The following is a 21,247-nucleotide window of genomic DNA, read 5'->3' as shown; positions in this document are numbered from 1 at the left end:
TTTATAGATTATGTATTTTTTTATCTGGGAGGGTACGAAGGAAAGTTTAACATAATTTTGTAATATATTAAATTTGAATATCAAATTATCATTCTGTGTTAGTAAGATGGAAATATAATTTTTGGATTTGTCCATCTTTATTGGATTTGGATTTGTCCGGACATGTAAATTCTACGTGTTATTGAGAATAGCACTCATTTGAGTTTTTGGTTATTTTTTCTTTCTATTTTCTTTTTGGGATTTTTGGTGAAATTCCTTACTAATCACCCCTTTGCTGTTATTTACAATCTTGTGTGCATATTTACATCCATATTGTTATTCTGATATCAAGGGTTTTTACAAGGTCCAGGAGGGAAACATTCTTCAAATGAAGAGAAGTATTAGAACACAAGGATATGCACTGAAACCGGAGGGAGGTAGGTTCAGGGGAAATCTGAGGAAAAATGGCTTCACAGAAAGGGTGGTGGACAGTTAGAATAGCCTTGCATCAGAGGTGGAAGAGGCTAAGACAGTAGAGCAGTTTAAACATGCATGGGATATCCTTACAAAGAAATAAGGATCAAATAGGGTTTGAAGTAACAATATGGCTACAAAAGGGACAGACTAGAAGGGCCTAGTGGCTCTTATATTTAATGGTTGTTAATTTATATTCTTGTTATATTCCTATTACTTTTCTCTTATTTCTAACTTTTAAAGCTAACTACATTTCTGAAATTGATAGAATTTACAAATATCTTAGATAGCTCTGGGTTTATCCTTTATATTAACTTACTATCCACTCCTGACTACACGTGACTAACTAGCACACATGTTCTGATGCATGATCTTGATGTTACCCAGGCCTCTATTTAAACCTTCTCAGTCTTTTAACTGGTGTGTAAGCAAATGTTTCTTTTGTTAAAGACCTTATTTAGACTGCTTGACATGACTGAGTACAAAATTCCTTGTATATTACAGATTGAAGTTGCTTATGGTCGGGTATTTAATAGAACATCCTAGAATAGACATTTTGCCTGACTTGTGTGTACAAACTAAAATCTCCCACCAGTCTCCTACAGGCCCTTTGTTATCTATCTTTATACCAAATAAGACTTGGGCTTGCATATCATTTGATACGATTCCTAATTTCCCCATCTGAAGAGGGCTTTCAGACATTTAAAAAAAACAACATCTTTGTAGAAAACATCTTTATTGGAGTGATACAGAATGATACAGTACATTGCAGAATTGCATAAACTGGCAGATGAGTATAAGTAACATATTAGTTTACATAATGTATTAATGACAATAAAGACAGACATACTGTACATTAGGTAGCTAACAGCATGAAATCAAATCTTTACACATTAAATTATGCACTGTGTGTTCCCAAACGTGGTCCCTCAAAGGTTTCTTTTTCACTTCTCATCTAATATCTAAGGGGTTCAGTTTGTGGTTGGTTACACGTGGATACTTTTTAAGAAAAATACCTACATCAAACCAACAGCTACACAGAAACGGTTAATCAAGCTTTAAACAATATTGGAGGTCCTTTATTTCTATCTGTCATGATAACTGTATTTACTTTCCTTGGGCTGAATATGCCCACAATACTCACACTCATGATTACAGTGATACTATAGAATTTTGTGGTTATATTCATCCAAGACTCCAAGATCCAGTTGCTTATTTGTTTTAAAGAACACCACTTGGTTATTCTACTACTACTTTCTTGAACACCTGGTCAAAAGTCTTAGAAGCAAAAGCTACCTATAGTGCTCTTACAAAAAATTAGCAGGTAAACGTTGAAGATGTCTTTCTCATTTGAAATTTTAAGGGTCTTTTTTTGCCAAAAACATAAAGTACTTATTTTCAAATGACAAAGTCTTATGTGTCTGACTGTTGAATTGTCTTGTCATTAATTGCTGCACTTCTTGCAGGAGTCCATCACATTTTTTGCAGTAGGAAATTGTCAAATTTGTTAAGCTGGTCATATCCTGGGCTCAAGTATGCAATGTGGAAAACGCTATTTCGTGGGGTGGAGGGGTTACAGCCCTAAACAACGCTTTTGGATTAAAGCCTGCAATGTTTCTTCTCTTCTTTTTGCCAAGATATTTCATTTTAAACTTGTCATCCAATGTATAACCCAAAAATTGCTTCCATGTGGTACTGTTTTCATCTTCTGTGCACTTGATTAAAGGAACAAGGTACATGCCCAAAGAGGCGCTTGATTTTAAGGTGCAGGGATGACAGAAGTGTGTGTGTGTGTGTGTGTGTGTGTGTGTGTGTGTGTGTGTGTGTGTGTGTGTACAGGCAATTTTTCAATGTCACTCTGACTTAATTTAAACCCTTAACCCTTGAGCAACATTTATTAACATCTATTAGTTCATTATTTAGTGTGGATAGCCGAGTATCAACCTGGCTTAATCTGACATTGTTTACATCCTTTCAATCTATCTATCTATCTATCTATTAAGGAACACTATTATGAGAAGAAAAATAATAGATGGTAAGGAGAATGATATATACTGGTGGGACGATATACCATGAAATGCAGAAAATCATAGAATGAACTAGAAACTATTGTGTTGGTATTGTATTGCTTCTCCTATATCGAGCTGTTATTTTATTATAAAACACAAATCAACAAAGAAGTAAAAATCTATAAGTGCAAAATGATTAAAGTCCAAAACTTCATAAAAGTCTATTTCTACAATTCCACCTTAGCTTATACCATAGTCTTTTTTCATTATTGTGGTCTTGAGATAGAAGAATAACTATTTCTTGGGGGGAAAAAACTATTTTTGTCGACTTGAAAAGGATTTCTCTCAGTAGGAGTTTGACTTTAATTATAGTGCAGTTATTATAATGGTTGATGTTATTTATGTGAAAAATGACTGGAGAGAAGAAAAGAAGTGTTAGTAAACAATGAGGAATCCTATGAAGCAGTAGAACTAGCACTACTATACCTACAAATATTTTGCACGGATATTAGTAATTCTGATTATTAAAAGAACATATTTTCCTATGTAAATGGATTTCCTGTTTTGCATTACATACCAAATCCACAGTGTGTGTGTCTGTGTGTGATAAATGTACAGTATGTGTGTGTGTTTTGAAAACAAAGTAAAATTAGTAAGGATTACAGTTGGTGCCCAGACTTTATGTTCTTCCATCCCATACAATAAAAGTGCTGAGGCCATTAGAGGTAGATTGGATGAGGACAGTGAAATGGGCACAACGAAGAAGGAATTCATCATTGATACTGTAGTATCTGATTTATTTGAATACATTTTTTTTAGAGAAAAATGGTGGTATTGGCGCTACTCCTCTTCTTAAAGCTTAGTGAAATGTCCTTTTTCCTCCTCTGTGGTGACAGGACTTTCCTTTTGGAAGTACACTACCCGTATTGTATAGGGTGGCAGCCCTTTTCTCCTGTGGTTTGCTGTTCAGGCTAACCGTTCGAAATCTAAAAAACAAAAGATGAGAATAGGCGCCTCCTAGTGCATTAACTCACATAAAAATGTGACCTCCACCTTAAATAACACCCTGGTGAATTCAAGGTGTACCTTGTATGGTGGAATTCCAACCACCTGAATGAATCGCAGAATACCATGTATTTCAGTGTGTAATGGGGATATTTTTCATCACGATAATCCTGGTGGTGCTTTTCCCAAGTTTGTATCTCACATAAACAGGATAAAAGCAAAAAAGGGACCAATAGTGCAATATGTTTCATAACAAATAAAAACACATTTATTTCAAAAAATTGGTCATAAATAAAAGTAGTTGCCCGTACAATATGAAAGATAAAAGATAGCTTATCTGTTATTAGTCGTCCATACGATAAAACACTCAACGCGTTTCGTCCTTTGCCCACGGCCTGGACTTCCTCAGGAGTATAATTTTTTTTAGATTTAGTGAGAAGAATTTTAATTAAATGGTACTACTATGGGTACTTATTTTTCCACTGCATATGCAAACATTTTTATGGGATTACCGGACAAAATACTATTTATGGGAACAAAGAAATAATGGATAAAGTCACACTATACACGCAGCACAGATGGTGTAATGGTTAGCATTACTGCCTCACAGCACTGAGGTCATGGGTTCGATTCCCACCATGGCCCTAACTGTGTGGAGTTTGTATATTCTCCCCGTGCTTGCGTGGGTTTCCTCCGGGTACTCTGGTTTCCTCCCACAATCCAAAAATATACTGGTAGGTTAATTGGCTCCCAACAAAATTAACCCTAGCGAATGTGTCTGTGTGTACATGTGGTAGGGAATATAGACTGTAAGTTCCACTGGGGCAGGGACTGATGTGAATGGCCTATTATTATCTGTAAAGCGCTGAAGAATATGTGTGTGCTATATAAATTACTGGTAACAAATAAATAGTGATGATTTGATTTTTGTCTGGCACGGTGATGTAACTAGAATTGAAAAATTGATACTGAAGTTAAATAATAATAAATATAATTTATGATTCACTCAAATACAGTGACAAATCTATAGATTTTTTTGGGGATATCATGCTGGAATACAACTCAACCAACAAAGTTCTAACTAGTACGTTTTTTAAAGAAAGGATACTAATAGCTATATCCGTTATACAAGTTGCCATCTGTGAAAAAAACAATATACTCTGTTCGCAATTTCTAAGAATAAAAAAATTGTTCCTCTAATTCCAAATAAGAAGAGCAATCAGAATTAATTAAAAAATAAGTTTATGAATGGGGTATAAAGGCCCATTCCTAGAAACAGCAGTAAAAAATGCTTTAGTAAAAAAATTAAAAAAATAAAAGATGTTATTCAGGAAATATCTATACTGACAATTGCATAAAAATTTTATCCTTTGTTTCATGAAAGGTCCTTTATTATCAAATTTAATGTTGAAAATAATGAAATTTAAAAGATTATGGGTCACCATTGGAATATATTACTAAACAGCCCCATAGTAGGCCCACATTTACCTGCCAAACCTAATGTGGTCTATTTAAAGGCAAGATCCCTTAAATGCTAGCTCTCATAAATTTGAAAAACATAATCCATAAACCAAAAGAACAACATAAGTGGTTGAAGTTGAACAAAAAGAGGTTGTATTCCTTGTGCTAATTGTGTAGTATGTCTGTTTATATACAAAGAGCCACTATAAAAAAACAAATATAATGTAAATATTCTTACTCACGTGCAACACTACATATGAAATATACTGCTTTCACTAAATATGAAATATGCTGCATTCACTACATATGATATATACTGCATTCACTATATATGAAATATACTGCATTCAATGTTGAAAAACTAAATGATAGATAAAAATCTGCATTCAGGAACATTTACAAAAATTAGAAATAAAGTTACTAATTATAGCCTGCCTAGACATTTTCCTCAATTATATAGTTCAGAAACGTAAATTTCAAATTAACAGTACCGGAACATATACCAGCATATCACTGTAATAGAGATTTAATATTGTCCAGAAAAGAAAAATATACAGGTGCTCAGGACCAGGAGCTTTCTGGATATGGGATTTTTCCAGAAAATTGAATACCCGGTCCGGTGGTCATCGCGGGTGGGCGGAGGGGGGTCCGGCAGTTGTCACGGGTGGTCCGACGTTCATTGTAGGGATCTGGGAGCATCAAATTAGGTTTATATATCCTATTTTGTCATTTACTAAATAATCAACTACTGTATGTTTGAAGTTAACATCAATATTTGTTTTGCCTTACTGTGATTAGGTTAGTTTTACTGTGACAAATATTTTTTGGGATAATGCCTTTTACAGGTGTGTGATTTACAAATTGTTAACATTATCAATGTAAGATTACATATTTTGTATGCTCAGGAACTTTATATTAATTGTGAAATTACAGTAAATATTATAGATTACACATGTTCTGTGCTGCAAATGTTTAGGTATTCACATTGACTCTGTTATCTACTATTATTGTATTTATAGATTTATTTCACATTAAGGCACAATCACATCACCACAATAGTCACACTTAGTCTTTTTTATTATGTTAGGATTGATCTCCCCAAATATGGCACTGTCCATCTTTAAATTAGTTATCTTAACTGATCATGTAATTCAGTATCACTTAGCAGTGACGTGCAGTGAGGTGAATGGCTGGGAAGGCACACATGAGGATGGGTCTGAATGCTGGGAGCCTGTCAAACCTCCTACTTACTGTAACTCTCCCCTCACTACACTAAGCTACAGTGTCCATTGGGTCTCCTACCAGCATCCCTGTGTCCTCTCTTGCTGCTGCTTACTGAGCTCCGACTACAGTGCACTTCCTAGTCACATGACAGATCAAAGTATCCATCAGTGCACAAGGCACACACCCACACTCAGAAGCATGCCTCTATTAGCTCCCTTTCTGTGCAGCTTTATTGCCTGTGGTGTGGTCCGCCCCCAGCTTTGCAAAGCAGTGTTTGCCTGTAGAACTGAGGCAGAGCTGTTGCTGCCTCATCTCTCGTGTCCCCGCAGCTACAGGGATCTCCACAAGTCTGTGAGTGTTAGCTAAAAAAGGATTTCAATAAACAAAGAAGATGTTTATGTTATAATTTTGTTGAAGATGAACTTATATTTATAGTATTATAAGCAATTAAATATGGATTTACCATTTTGTTGGAGTCTAATTTTAGCAGAGTGCTGGTAAAAGGGAAGGGTGCTTTTTGGCATTTAAAAATCAGGCAGGTCACGGCACCCTGCTAAAACAGCCTAGCATGAAGACTTGTATTACTTGGTGTCTCTATGTATCAAATACATTTTATTAACAATGACAGTACTTTGTTATAGATTAATTAGTCACATTTATGTATAGATTTGTATATTTTGATTACAACAGGGGCAATTTTCTAGTAGTCACACCATTATTAATTGAATATGTTTTGGAGTAGCTGTCAATATTTAGACGTGTGTTGTGACTGGTGATAATGAACAGCCCTATGTAAGCACAGGGGGCATATTTGTGCTGTGTTTGCCATGGTTCAATAAAGGGCAAGCATAGTGGAGACACAGGAAGACAGGTAGAAAGAGAAATGTGATTACCTATTAGCTAGCTTCCTGTATCATCATTATATCGGCTCTCTGCTCAAGACTTTAAACCTAAGCGATTTTTTAAATACATTTAAATCACTTCTCAACCCTCCCTCACCCAACCCGCACGCCACTATCAGTGTGCAAGAGCTTGCTTCCTACTTCAAGGACAAGATTGATAAGATCTGAGATGAAAAGGTATGCTCTTTCTCAGCCAGTGACCTGCTCAATTCATTACCTGAACCCCCTGGCATCTTCTCTTCATTTGATCCCACAAATGAAGATGAAGTATCAACACTCTTCGCATCCTCCTACTTTACTACTTCTCTTGACCCTCACAAATAAGTAAAGCTCTGTCTCCTGTACTTATGCCAACCTTAACTAAAATCTGGAATCTCTCTCTTTCTACTGGTTTTTTTCCTTCACTGTTAAAGCATGAAGTAATTCTTAACTCACAAAACATATTGGACCCACTTCAGTCAGGCTTTTGTTCCCAACACTCCACAGAGAGAGTACAAACTAAAGTAGTGAATGATCTAGTCACTGCAAAGTATAAAGGCCACTTTTTGAAACAAACACTACACTCCCTAGGTCTTCAGGACACAGCCCTTTCTTGGTTCTCATCCTACCTATCTAATTGCTTTTTCAGTATCCACTTCTCTGAATTCACCTCCTCTTCACTACCTCTAGCAGTTGGAATACAAGAGTCAGTATTAGGCCCACTGCTTTTCTCTATCTACACCACTTCTCTTGGCAAACTAATCAGCTCTTTTGGACTTTAGTATCAACTGTATGTGGATGATACTCAAATCTACCTATCCTCCCCTGATTTGTCACCATCTGCATTGGTCCGAGTCACTGAGTGCCTTTCTGCAGTTTCATCTTGGATGTCATCTTGACACCTCAAACTTAATATTTCCAAAACAGAATTGAATATATTTCTACCAACCAATTGTAGTTACCAACCTGATTTCTCTATCACTTTTGAGAACTCAACAATCAATCCTACCCCACAAAGCTCGCTGCCTAGGTGTCATCTCTGACTCTGAGCTGTCCTTTGTTCCCCACATTCAATCATGTTAAATGCATGTAAGAAGCACTGCAATTACTCTAATCCATGCTCCAATTATCTCTTGATTATTGCAATAGTCTTCTTACTTGTCTTACCACAAAGAGACTCTCACCACTACAATCTTTGTCTTACCACAAAGAGACTCTCACCACTACAATCCATTCTGAATGCAGCTGCGAGGCTAATGTTCATCGTTTGCAGATACACTTTGTCAGTTCCTCCATTGGTTACCTGTATTGTACCATTTAATAAAAAATACTTTTATTCACACACAAGGCCAATAACCAAACTATACCAACGTACATCTCTTTGCTTATCTCAAAATATCTCCCAAATGACCTCTTTGCTCTTCACAAAAATCTACATCTCTCATCGACACTCATTATTCACTCCCATTCACGATTGCAGGACTTTCTTTGGGCTGCCCCCACTCTGTAGAATGCCCTCCCACACACAATAAGACTCTCCTCTAGTCTCCAAACCTTCAAGAGTTCCCTGAAACTCACCTCTTCAGGCAAATTTATGAAATTCCGGAACGGCCCACTTAAACTTCATAAACTAAATCCCTACTGCAGAGTCCACTCATATCCCCACATATTTTCTCGCTCTTCACTTTCACCTCCTTATGACCCCTGGCCAACACTGCTGTGTGACCACATCATACAGCCCACCAAGAACCTTGCATTCTGGTGGACAATTATGCAATAGATAACACCTACCCTTTTGTATCAATGTCTCAGTATTGTTTTATCACTGTTGTTTCCAATTGTAAAGCGCAATGGAATTTACTGCACTATATAAGAAACTGTTAATAAATTAAAGTAATAAATATGTAAAAGCAGCAACTTTTTATTTTTGCGAATACAAAAATTGGCGCCCTTGAAAAAAAAATTATTAAAATTCTGAATTTTTATATTAGTACTCAAAAGAGAGATCCACGACCTGTGTATCAAAAGAAGTCACTCTTGACTTGATTTTGATGATATTATCATTTAAACATAGCTTTTCATGTATTACTTTTAAAAACGCAAAATATTAGCAATCAAACTATATATATATATATATATATATATATATAGCAAAAGACATTCACGCCTTGACAAAGGGGTCCAAGGACCCCGAAACGTTGGTTCTACATGTGACCACTGTGATGTTTTATTGAATTTGAAATACACTTTTTTCATCAATTTCAAACGGAGTGCCGCTGCCATTCTTCTTTTGCTGTATGGATCATTTACTGCGGAGGGCACCCGGATCTATCATAATATATTGGGAGTGCCGGGCATAACAAAACTCTATATATATATATATATATATATATATATATAGTGTTCACTCTAAGCTTCTTTTGCAGGGCGCTGCGCCCTGCCCCTTTTCTGAGTGACAGAAAGCGCCCTGCCCGTTTGTGCCCGCCCTGCCGCCCTGTTAATCACCAAAGGACTGCCTTCTCCCCGCGCCAGCGCTGTCACTTCTCCCCGCGCCAGTGTGCTGTCATTTCTCCCCCCGCCGCACTGTTACTCCTCCCCCTGCCGCGCTGATAGCTCTCAGTTGAAGGTTGAGACAGGGTCAGATTGCAGCGTGGAGGAGCAGCCAATCAGAGCCTGCGGTGTCTCCCGCCCGCCAGTCCTCCGGCATGGTTTGAAATTCCCCCTCACCACGGCGCTGCACGGCCATTCCCCCTCACCACGGCGACCTGGGCTCCGCCGTCAGCATCAAGACACTGGACCCGCTGCAACGGTGAGTGCTGCTCTGCATCTGCCCGTCCTCCCCTCCCTCCCAGTGCTCTCTCCCTGGTGCAATGTGTCTCAGTGCTCTCTCCCTGGTGCAGTGTGCCTCAGTGCTCTCTCCCTGGTGCAATGTGCCTCAGTGCTCTCTCCCTGGTGCAGTGTGCCTCAGTGCTCCCTCCCTGGTGCAGTGTGCCTCAGTGCTCCCTCCCTGGTGCAATGTGTCTCAGTGCTCTCTCCCTGGTGCGGTGTGCCTCAGTGCTCCCTCCCTGGTGCAGTGTGCCTCAGTGCTCTCTCCCTGGTGCAATGTGTCTCAGTGCTCTCTCCCTGGTGCAGTGTGCCTCAGTGCTCCCTCCCTGGTGCAGTGTGCCTCAGTGCTCCCTCCCTGGTGCAATGTGTCTCAGTGCTCTCTCCCTGGTGCAGTGTGCCTCAGTGCTCCCTCCCTGGTGCAGTGTGCCTCAGTGCTCTCTCCCTGGTGCAATGTGTCTCAGTGCTCTCTCCCTGGTGCAGTGTGCCTCAGTGCTCCCTCCCTGGTGCAGTGTGCCTCAGTGCTCCCTCCCTGGTGCAATGTGTCTCAGTGCTCTCTCCCTGGTGCAGTGTGCCTCAGTGCTCTCTCTCCCTGGTGCAGTGTGCCTCAGTGCTCTCTCCCTGGTGCAATGTGCCTCAGTGCTCTCTCCCTGGTACAGTGTGTCTCAGTGCTCTCTCCTTGGTGCAGTGTGCCTCAGTGCTCTCTACCTGGTGCAATGTGTATAACGTGCTCTATCTGGCGCAATATGTATAACGTTCTCTACCTGTCGCAGTGTGTATAGGAGGTTCTACCTGGTGCAATGTGTATTAGGTGCACTACTGTGTGGTGTAATGTGAATTGCCACTATTATGTGGCCACGCCCCTTCCCCACAAAACGCCCCTAAATTTTTGCTTGGCCTATTGGAATGAGAGCACCAAGCATTATAGTATGTACCTAATTTTGCCCTTCTAACTTAAAAATGTGCCCTCCCGAATGAAAAATGTGCCCTCCCCGTGATCAGCACCCTGCCCTAATAAAATCCTAGAGTGAACACTATAAATATATGTATATATATATTTATTTAATTATTTATTTATTGTATATACCGGAGAGAGCGAGAGAGTGATAGATAGAGAAAGAAAAATACAAAAAGCATCAGTAAAAAATTACATCAGTTCCAGGCTGCAGTCACCGTCTTGTAATGTAATTCTTCTGCTCGACCGGTAAATACTCCTCCTATTCATACCCTTGGGATCTCTACGGGGCTATTCCTGCCATAACCGGGCTGGTTGGTAAGTAATGCAGCTCCTGTCATGTGTGGCTGGGCTGCACATGACAGGTCCTCCTTGCTGTCTGCTCCTCTTCCCACTCCAAAAGGCTGCAGCTCAGTCTGAATGATATAGAGGGCAGACGATAACAAAGCTGCTGTACGATTCCATGGTCAGGCAAGACTCAGGGCCAGGAGAAGCGCACCTGGAAATTAAAAAACTGCTGTTTGCGGGTTATGCAGGGCAGAGCTGTCCTATTGCGTGAATTATGAAGTTTGGGCAGCTGAAATACACTCAATAACTGTAATGTCCACTAAGCCATGCCATCTGTCCTGTGCCCCCCTCTTCCTGGTGCACAGGGTATGTGCCACACTCGTTCCACTCTTGTTGGCCACTGATGATATATAATAAGAAAAGTGTGACATTTGTTTTACCTCTAAAACTTATACATATTACACTGTTGTTAACTGTTATTACCTGTATCAATACATCTGGTGGTAATAAGAAAATGAAAATCACTACATTCTTCTTTTTACATATATTGTAAAGTTGCAGTGCTTGCTTTTATGTTTAATTTTTATCACCTCAGTTTTTGTAGTAGGATAAAGCAAAATAATGATACTAATATTCAACAGTCATATGAACTATATGCTTTATTTATAGTTATATTCATAGGATTCAAATGTAACTTAAACCACTTAAGTTCACCCAAATGAAAGTCTGTTTCAAAGCATAAATTAACTCTTCTTTTTTTTATTCTGCCTCCTCTGAGTTGGACAGTGTCCTATTGGCATCAGTTCGTCTATGTGAATTGCTATAATTCAGGAAATATTGCTTCATAACTTTCTTCCAGAACCAAAAAAAAATCTGGAAGCTTTCAAAGAGCTAATCAGTAGAGATGACAAATTACTACTGTGCATTGCTGATTACATTTTAAAATTTGGAGTCTTATAAGGACAGACTGTACTGAAAAGAGTCCCAAATAGGATATGGAGGAAACAAAATACACACCGAGTACGTAACTACAGTATAAAAGTCTTGTGCTGCAGAAGCTTCATTTTTGACCACAACTCTTGAAGTATTTTGTAGGTGTATACATAGTTTTTCTATGTGCCTTTTTAATTGGGAAGTAATGTTTAACCACTTTGCATGTCCTTATATTGTTTTATTTTGGTAGCATAGTAAAATAATGTTATTTTAAGTATATTACAAGGGTTACATATAAAAACTAGAGATGAGCGGGTTCGGTTCCTCGGGATCCGAACCCCCCCCGAACTTCACCTATTTTACACGGTTCCGAGGCAGCCTCGGATCTTCCCGCCTTGCTTGGTTAACCAGAACGCGCCCGAACGTCGTCATCCCGCTGTCCGATTCTCGCGAGATTCGTATTCTATATAAGGAGCCGCGCGTCGCCGCCATTTTCACTCGTGCTTTGGAGATTGAACGGAGAGGACGTGGCTGCGTTCTCTCCCTGAAAAGCTCCGTAATCTGTGCTCAGTGTGCTGAAAATATCTGTGCTCAGTGTGCTGCAAATAATCTGTGCTCAGTGTGCTGAAAATATCTACGTTCTCTGCCTGAAAACGCTCCATATCTGTGCTTAGTGTGCTGCAAATATCTGATCAGTGTGCTGCATTGTGGGGACTGGGGACCACCAGTATATAATATATACTTTTCTATAGCTTCTATACTGCTTGTCAGGACACACATGGGTCACAGTTACACAGCTCTGTACTGATATATACAATAATATATATACTTTTCTATAGCTTCTATACTGCTTGTCAGGACACATGGGTCACAGTTACACCGCTCTGTACCGATATATACAATATATATATACTTTTCTATAGCTTATACACTGCTTGTCAGGACACATGTGTCATAGTTACACTGCTCTGTACTGAAATACAGTAATATTATATATACTTTTCTATAGCTTCTATGCTGCTTGTCAGGACACATGGGTCACAGTTACACCGCTCTGTCAGTACTGATATATACAATAATATATATACTTTTCTTATTTTCTATAGCTTCTATACTGCTTGTCAGGACACATGTGTCACAGTTACACCGCTCTGTACTGATATATACAATAATATATATACTTTTCTATAGCTTCTATACTGCTTGTCAGGACACACATGGGTCACAGTTACATAGCTCTGTACTGATACATACAATAATATATATACTTTTCTATAGCTTCTATACTGCTTGTCAGGACACATGTGTCACAGTTACACTGCTCTGTACTGATATATACAATAATATATATACTTTTCTATAGCTTCTAGTATTACAGTGCAGCATTTTGGTGACTAACAGTATATAGTTGTACAGTAGGCCATTGCTGTATCTTGCAGCTCTTTGTGACTGCAAGTATCCATCCATTCCATTTTCTTCCAGTGATTTGGACCAATAATACCATTGATTAGAACGAATAATTCCAGTGATTTTGTTATTTTCTTCCAGTGATTTGGACCAATAATACCATTGATTAGAAGATCAGAACGAATAATTCCAGTGATTTTGTCATTTTCTTCCAGTGATTTGGACCAATAATACCATTGATTAGAACGAATAATTCCAGTAATTTTGTCATTTTCTTCCAGTGATTTGGACCAATAATACTACTGATTAGAACGAATAATTCCAGTGATTATGTCATTTTCTTCCAGTGATTTGGAGCAATAATACCATTGATTAGAACAAATAATTCCTGTGATATTGAGGTGTTTGTGTCGCTTAGCTTAGCCGTCCAGCGACCACAGTGCACCTCTTTTTCTCTTTTCTTTGCATCATGTGCTGTCTGGGGCCAATTTTTTTAAGTGCCATCCTGTCTGATACTGCAGTGCCACTCCTAGATGGGCCAGGTGTTTGTGCCGCCCTCTTGGGTCGCTTTGCTTAGTCATCCAGCGACCTCGGTGCAACTTTTAGGACTAAAACTAGTATTGTGAGGTGTGAGGTGTTCAGAATAGACTGTAAATGAGTGGAAATTATGGTTATTGAGGTTAATAATACTATAGGATCAAAATTACCCCCAAATGCTATGATTTAAGCTGTTTTTGAGGGGTTTTTGAAAAAAAACACCAGAATCCAAAACACACCCGAATCCGACAAAAAATTTTCAGGGAGGTTTTGCCAAAACGCGTCCGAATCCAAAACACGGCCGCGGAAACGAATCCAAAACCAAAAGACAAAACCCGAAAAATTTCCGGTGCACATCTCTAATAACAACATTTTGCAAAAAAAATTGACTATTTAACTGTCAACCTTTTGACCCTGTTGACCTATTGACTTTCGATCATGTGATGTCAACCTATTGACTATCTATTTACTGTCTATCTTCCATCTGGATACCGACTAAACTGCTTCATGAATCTGCACTATCTGTGAGCAACTGTCTGAATACCTATATATTAATAGCGGAAGGACGACTTTTATTTGGCACATCATATATAAAATGAAAGGTACTGGTCCGTAGATTTGCAGAAAAATATTGGCATTGTAATTTGCGTGTTATGTGGCAAAACAGCCGTCTACCATTAACAATGCATCACCATTGTGCTCTGGAATATATGACAGTTGGTGAACTCTCCCTGTGCATTTGCTGGGTGATCTGAAACATGTGACCTGCTAGGTTGTCTGGAAACTGTGACAGTTATTTTCAGTTACCAACTAACAGGGATTTTTCTAAATTTGACTCCTAAGTGGTTTAAAAGAGGTAAAACGTTCCGCCCAGCAAACCTTTGCCCAGTTGAAATCAGGCACATCAACTAGTTACCTAATTATTACATACATATGTTATGGTGGCTATTTTAACAGATTGTTACTTTATGTTTTATTATTGTTTCTCTATCGTCCTAGTGGATGCTGGGGTTCCTGAAAGGACCATGGGGAATAGCGGCTCCGCAGGAGACAGGGCACAAAAAGTAAAGCTTTTTCCGATCAGGTGGTGTGCACTGGCTCCTCCCCCTATGACCCTCCTCCAGACTCCAGTTAGATTTTTGTGCCCGGCCGAGAAGGGTGCAATCTAGGTGGCTCTCCTAAAGAGCTGCTTAGAAAAAGTTTAGCTAGGTTTTTTATTTTACAGTGATTCCTGCTGGCAACAGGATCACTGCAGCGAGGGACTGAGGGGAGAAGGAGTCAACTCACCTGCGTGCAGGATGGATTGGCTTCTTGGCTACTGGACATCAAGCTCCAGAGGGACGATCACGGGTACAGCCTGGATGGTCACCGGAGCCACGCCGCCGGCCCCCTTGCAGATGCTGAAGACAGAAGAGGTCCAGAATCGGCGGCTGAAGACTCCTGCAGTCTTCAAAAGGTAGCGCACAGCACTGCAGCTGTGCGCCATTTTCCTCTCAGCACACTTCACACGGCAGTCACTGAGGGTGCAGGGCGCTGGGAGGGGGGCGCCCTGGGAGGCAAAATGATTACCTATAAAGGCTAAAAATACCTCACATATAGCCCTAGAGGCTATATGGAGATATTTAACCCCTGCCTAATTTTTCTAAATAGCGGGAGACGAGCCCGCCAGAAAAGGGGCGGGGCCTATCTCCTCAGCACACGGCGCCATTTCCTCTCACAGCTCCGCTGGTCAGGACGGCTCCCAAGTCTCTCCCCTGCACTGCACTACAGAAACAGGGTAAAACAGAGAGGGGGGGGGCACATTTATGGCGAAAATTTGATATAACAAAGCAGCTATAAGGGAGCACTTATTATAAGGCTATCCCTGATATATATATAGCGCTTTTGGTGTGTGCTGGCAAACTCTCCCTCTGTCTCCCCAAAGGGCTAGTGGGTCCTGTCTTCGTTAGGAGCATTCCCTGTGTGTCTGCTGTGTGTCGGTACGTGTGTGTCGACATGTATGAGGACGATATTGGTGTGGAGGCGGAGCAATTGCCAAATATGAGGATGTCACCCCCTAGGGAGTCGACACCGGAATGGATGCCTTTATTTATGGAACTACGGGATAGTGTCAACACGCTAAAGCAGTCGTTTGACGACATGAGGCGGCCGGACAATCAATTAGTGCCTGTCCAGGCGACTCAAACACCGTCAGGGGCTGTGAAACGCCCTTTGCCTCAGTCGGTCGACACAGACCCAGACACAGGCGATGACTCCAGTGGTGACGGTGACGAATCAACCGTATTTTCCAGTAGGGCCACACGTTATATGATTTTGGCAATGAAGGAGGCGTTACATTTAGCTGATACTACAGGTACCACTAAACAGGGTATTATGTGGGGTATGAAAAAACTACCTATAGTTTTTCCTGAATCAGAAGAATTAAATGACGTGTGTAATGAAGCGTGGGTTGCCCCGGATAAAAAGCTGATAATTTCTAAGAAATTATTGGCATTATACCCTTTCCCACCAGAGGTTAGGGAGCGCTGGGAAACACCTCCTAGGGTGGACAAGGCGCTAACACGCTTATCTAAACAAGTGGCGTTACCCTCTCCTGAGACGGCCGCACTTAAAGATCCATCAGATAGGAGGATGGAAAATATCCAAAAAAGTATATACACACATGCAGGTGTTATACTACGACCAGCTGTAGCGACTGCCTGGATGGGCAGTGCTGGGGTAGTTTGGTCAGAGTCCCTGATTGAAAATATTGATACCCTGGACAGGGACAATATTTTACTGTCGTTAGAACAAATAAAGGATGCATTTCTTTATATGCGTGATGCACAGAGGGATATCTGCACACTGGCATCACGGGTAAGTGCTATGTCCATTTCGGCCAGAAGAGCTTTATGGACGCGACAGTGGACAGGCGATGCGGATTCAAAACGGCATATGGAAGTTTTGCCGTATAAAGGGGAGGAGTTATTTGGAGTCGGTCTATCAGATTTGGTGGCCACGGCTACAGCCGGGAAATCCACCTTTCTACCTCAAGTCACTCCCCCACAGAAAAAGGCACCGACTTTTCAACCGCAGCCCTTTCGTTCCTTTAAAAATAAGAGAGCAAAGGGCTATTCATATCTGCCACGAGGCAAAGGTCGAGGGAAGAGACAGCAACACGCAGCTCCTTCCCAGGAACAGAAGCCCTCCCCGGCTTCTACAAAAGCCTCAGCATGACGCTGGGGCTTCTCAAGCGGACTCGGGGAAGGTGGGCGGTCGTCTCAAAAATTACAGCGCGCAGTGGGTTCACTCGCAGGTAGATCCCTGGATCCTGCAGATAATATCTCAAGGGTACAGGTTGGAATTAGAGACGGATCCACCTCGCCGTTTCCTGAAGTCTGCTTTACCAACGTCCCCCTCCGAAAGGGAGACGGTTTTGGAAGCCATTCACAAGCTGTACTCTCAGCAGGTGATAGTCAAGGTACCTCTTCTACAACAAGGGAAGGGGTATTATTCCACTCTTTTTGTGGTACCGAAGCCGGATGGCTCGGTAAGGCCTATTCTAAATCTGAAGTCCTTGAACCTGTACATAAAGAAGTTCAAGTTCAAAATGGAGTCACTCAGAGCAGTGATAGCGAACCTGGAAGAGGGGGACTTTATGGTATCCTTGGACATCAAGGATGCGTATCTCCACGTTCCGATTTACCCCTCACACCAGGGGTACCTCAGGTTCGTTGTACAAAACTGTCACTATCAGTTTCAGATGCTGCCGTTCGGATTGTCCACGGCACCTCGGATCTTTACAAAGGTAATGGCCGAGATGATGATTCTTCTTCGAAGAAAAGGCGTATTAATTATCCCATACTTGGACGATCTCCTAATAAGGGCGAGGTCCAGAGAACAGCTAGAGATGGGATTAGCACTGTCTCAAGAAGTGCTAAAACAGCACGGGTGGATTCTGAATATTCCAAAATCCCAGTTAATGCCGACAACTCGTCTGCTGTTCCTAGGGATGATTCTGGACACGGTTCAGAAAAAGGTTTTTCTCCCGGAGGAAAAAGCCAAGGAGTTATCCGAGCTTGTCAGGAACCTCCTAAAACCAGGAAAAGTGTCTGTACATCAATGCACAAGAGTCCTGGGAAAAATGGTGGCTTCTTACGAAGCAATTCCATTCGGCAGATTCCACGCAAGAATTTTCCAAAGGGATCTGTTGGACAAATGGTCAGGGTCGCATCTTCAGATGCACCTACGGATAACCCTGTCTCCAAGGACAAGGGTGTCTCTTCTGTGGTGGTTGCAGAGTCCTCATCTATTGGAGGGCCGCAGATTCGGCATACAGGATTGGATCCTGGTGACCACGGACGCCAGCCTGAGAGGCTGGGGAGCAGTCACACAAGGAAGAAACTTCCAGGGAGTATGGACGAGCCTGGAAACGTCTCTTCACATAAACATTCTGGAACTAAGAGCAATATACAATGCTCTAAGCCAGGCAGAACCTCTGCTTCAGGGAAAACCGGTGTTGATCCAGTCGGACAACATCACGGCAGTCGCCCATGTGAACAGACAGGGCGGCACAAGAAGCAGGAGTGCAATGGCAGAAGCTGCAAGGATTCTTCGCTGGGCAGAGAATCATGTGATAGCGCTGTCAGCAGTGTTCATCCCGGGAGTGGACAACTGGGAAGCAGACTTCCTCAGCAGACACGATCTTCACCCGGGAGAGTGGGGACTTCATCCAGAAGTCTTCCACATGCTGGTAACCCGTTGGGAAAGACCAATGGTGGACATGATGGCGTCTCGCCTCAACAAAAAACTGGACAGGTATTGCGCCAGGTCAAGAGATCCGCAGGCAATAGCTGTGGACGCGCTGGTAACGCCTTGGGTGTACCAGTCGGTGTATGTGTTTCCTCCTCTGCCTCTCATACCAAAAGTATTGAGAATTATACGGCAAAGAGGCGTAAGAACGATACTAGTGGTTCCGGATTGGCCAAGAAGGACTTGGTACCCGGAACTTCAAGAGATGATCACGGAAGATCCGTGGCCTCTACCTCTAAGGAGGGACTTGCTTCAGCAGGGTCCCTGTCTGTTTCAAGACTTACCGCGGCTGCGTTTGACGGCATGGCGGTTGAACGCCGGATCCTAATGGAAAAAGGCATGCCGGAAGAAGTCATTCCTACTTTGATTAAAGCAAGGAAAGAAGTAACCGTGCAACATTATCACCGAATTTGGCGAAAATATGTTGCGTGGTGCGAAGATCGGAGTGCTCCGACGGAGGAATTTCAACTGGGTCGATTCCTACATTTCCTGCAATCAGGATTGTCTATGGGTCTCAAATTGGGATCTATTAAGGTTCAAATTTCGGCCCTGTCGATTTTCTTCCAAAAAGAATTGGCTTCAGTACCTGAAGTCCAGACCTTTGTTAAGGGAGTGCTGCATATACAGCCTCCTGTGGTGCCTCCAGTGGCACCGTGGGATCTCAATGTAGTTTTGGATTTTCTAAAATCTCATTGGTTTGAACCACTAAATAAGGTGGATTTGAAATATCTCACTTGGAAAGTGACCATGCTTCTAGCCCTGGCTTCTGCCAGGAGAGTGTCAGAATTGGCAGCTTTATCTTACAAAAGCCCATATCTGATTTTCCATTCGGACAGGGCAGAACTGCGGACTCGTCCGCATTTTCTCCCTAAGGTGGTGTCAGCATTTCATCTGAACCAGCCTATTGTAGTGCCTGCGGCTACAAGTGACTTGGAGGACTCCAAGTTACTGGACGTTGTCAGAGCATTAAAAATAAGAATTTACTTACCGATAATTCTATTTCTCGGAGTCCGTAGTGGATGCTGGGGTTCCTGAAAGGACCATGGGGAATAGCGGCTCCGCAGGAGACAGGGCACAAAAGTAAAGCTTTTACAGGTCAGGTGGTGTGTACTGGCTCCTCCCCCTATGACCCTCCTCCAGACTCCAGTTAGGTACTGTGCCCGGACGAGCGTACACAATAAGGGAGGATTTTGAATCCCGGGTAAGACTCATACCAGCCACACCAATCACACCGTACAACTTGTGATCTAAACCCAGTTAACAGTATGATAACAGAGGAGCCTCTGAAAGATGGCTTCCTAAACAATAACCCGAATTAGTTAACAATAACTATGTACAAGTATTGCAGATAATCCGCACTTGGGATGGGCGCCCAGCATCCACTACGGACTCCGAGAAATAGAATTATCGGTAAGTAAATTCTTATTTTCTCTATCGTCCTAAGTGGATGCTGGGGTTCCTGAAAGGACCATGGGGATTATACCAAAGCTCCCAAACGGGCGGGAGAGTGCGGATGACTCTGCAGCACCGAATGAGAGAACTCCAGGTCCTCCTTTGCCAGGGTATCAAATTTGTAAAAATTTACAAACGTGTTCTCCCCTGACCACGTAGCTGCTCGGCAGAGTTGTAATGCCGAGACCCCTCGGGCAGCCGCCCAAGATGAGCCCACCTTCCTTGCGGAATGGGCCTTAACAGATTTAGGCTGTGGCAGGCCTGCCACAGAATGTACAAGTTGAATTTTGTTACAAATCCAACGAGCAATCGACTGCTTAGAAGCAGGTGCACCCAACTTGTTGGGTGCATACAGTATAAACAGCGAGTCAGATTTTCTGACTCCAGCCGTCCTTTAAATGTATATTTTTAAGGCTCTGACAACGTCCAACAACTTGGAGTCCTTCAAGTCGTCTGTAGCCGCAGGCACTACAAGAGGCTGGTTCAGGTGAAACGCTGATACCACCTTAGGGAGAAAATGCGGACGCGTCCGCAGCTCTGCCCTATGTCGAATGGAAAATTAAATAAGGGCTTTTATAAGACAAAGCCGCCAGTTCAGATACTCTCCCGGCCGAAGCCAGGGCCAGTAACATAGTCACTTTCCATGTGAGATATTTCAAATCCACATTCTTTAGTGGTTCAAACCAATTGGATTTGAGGAAATCTAAAACTACATTTAGATCCCACGGTGCCACCTTAGGCACCACAGGAGGCTGTATATGCAGTACTCCTTTGATAAAAATCTGGACCTCAGGGACTGAGGCCAATTCTTTTTGGAAGAATATTGATAGGGCCGAAATTTGAACCTTAATAGATCCCAATTTGAGACCCATAGACAATCCTGATTGCAGGAAATGTAGGAAAACGACCCAGTTGAAATTCCTCCATCGGAGCACTCCGCTGCTCGCACCACGCAACATATTTTCGCCAAATACGGCGATAATGCTTCGCGGTGACTTCCTTCCTTGCCTTTATCAAGGTAGGAATGA

The 21,247-nt window shown here is 41.8% G+C and overlaps 1 long non-coding RNA gene across 1 annotated transcript in view; it reads right to left on the bottom strand.

The window, feature by feature from the left end:
• Window positions 1-21,247, bottom strand: part of LOC134909610 (uncharacterized) — a 157,629-nt gene that overhangs the window by 120,117 nt on the left and 16,265 nt on the right. The window lies entirely within an intron of this gene.

The sequence above is a fragment of the Pseudophryne corroboree genome, chromosome 4 (assembly GCF_028390025.1).
Source record: "Pseudophryne corroboree isolate aPseCor3 chromosome 4, aPseCor3.hap2, whole genome shotgun sequence".
Classification (NCBI taxonomy): domain Eukaryota; kingdom Metazoa; phylum Chordata; class Amphibia; order Anura; family Myobatrachidae; genus Pseudophryne; species Pseudophryne corroboree.
This window is presented reverse-complemented; position numbering and strand designations above follow the sequence as displayed.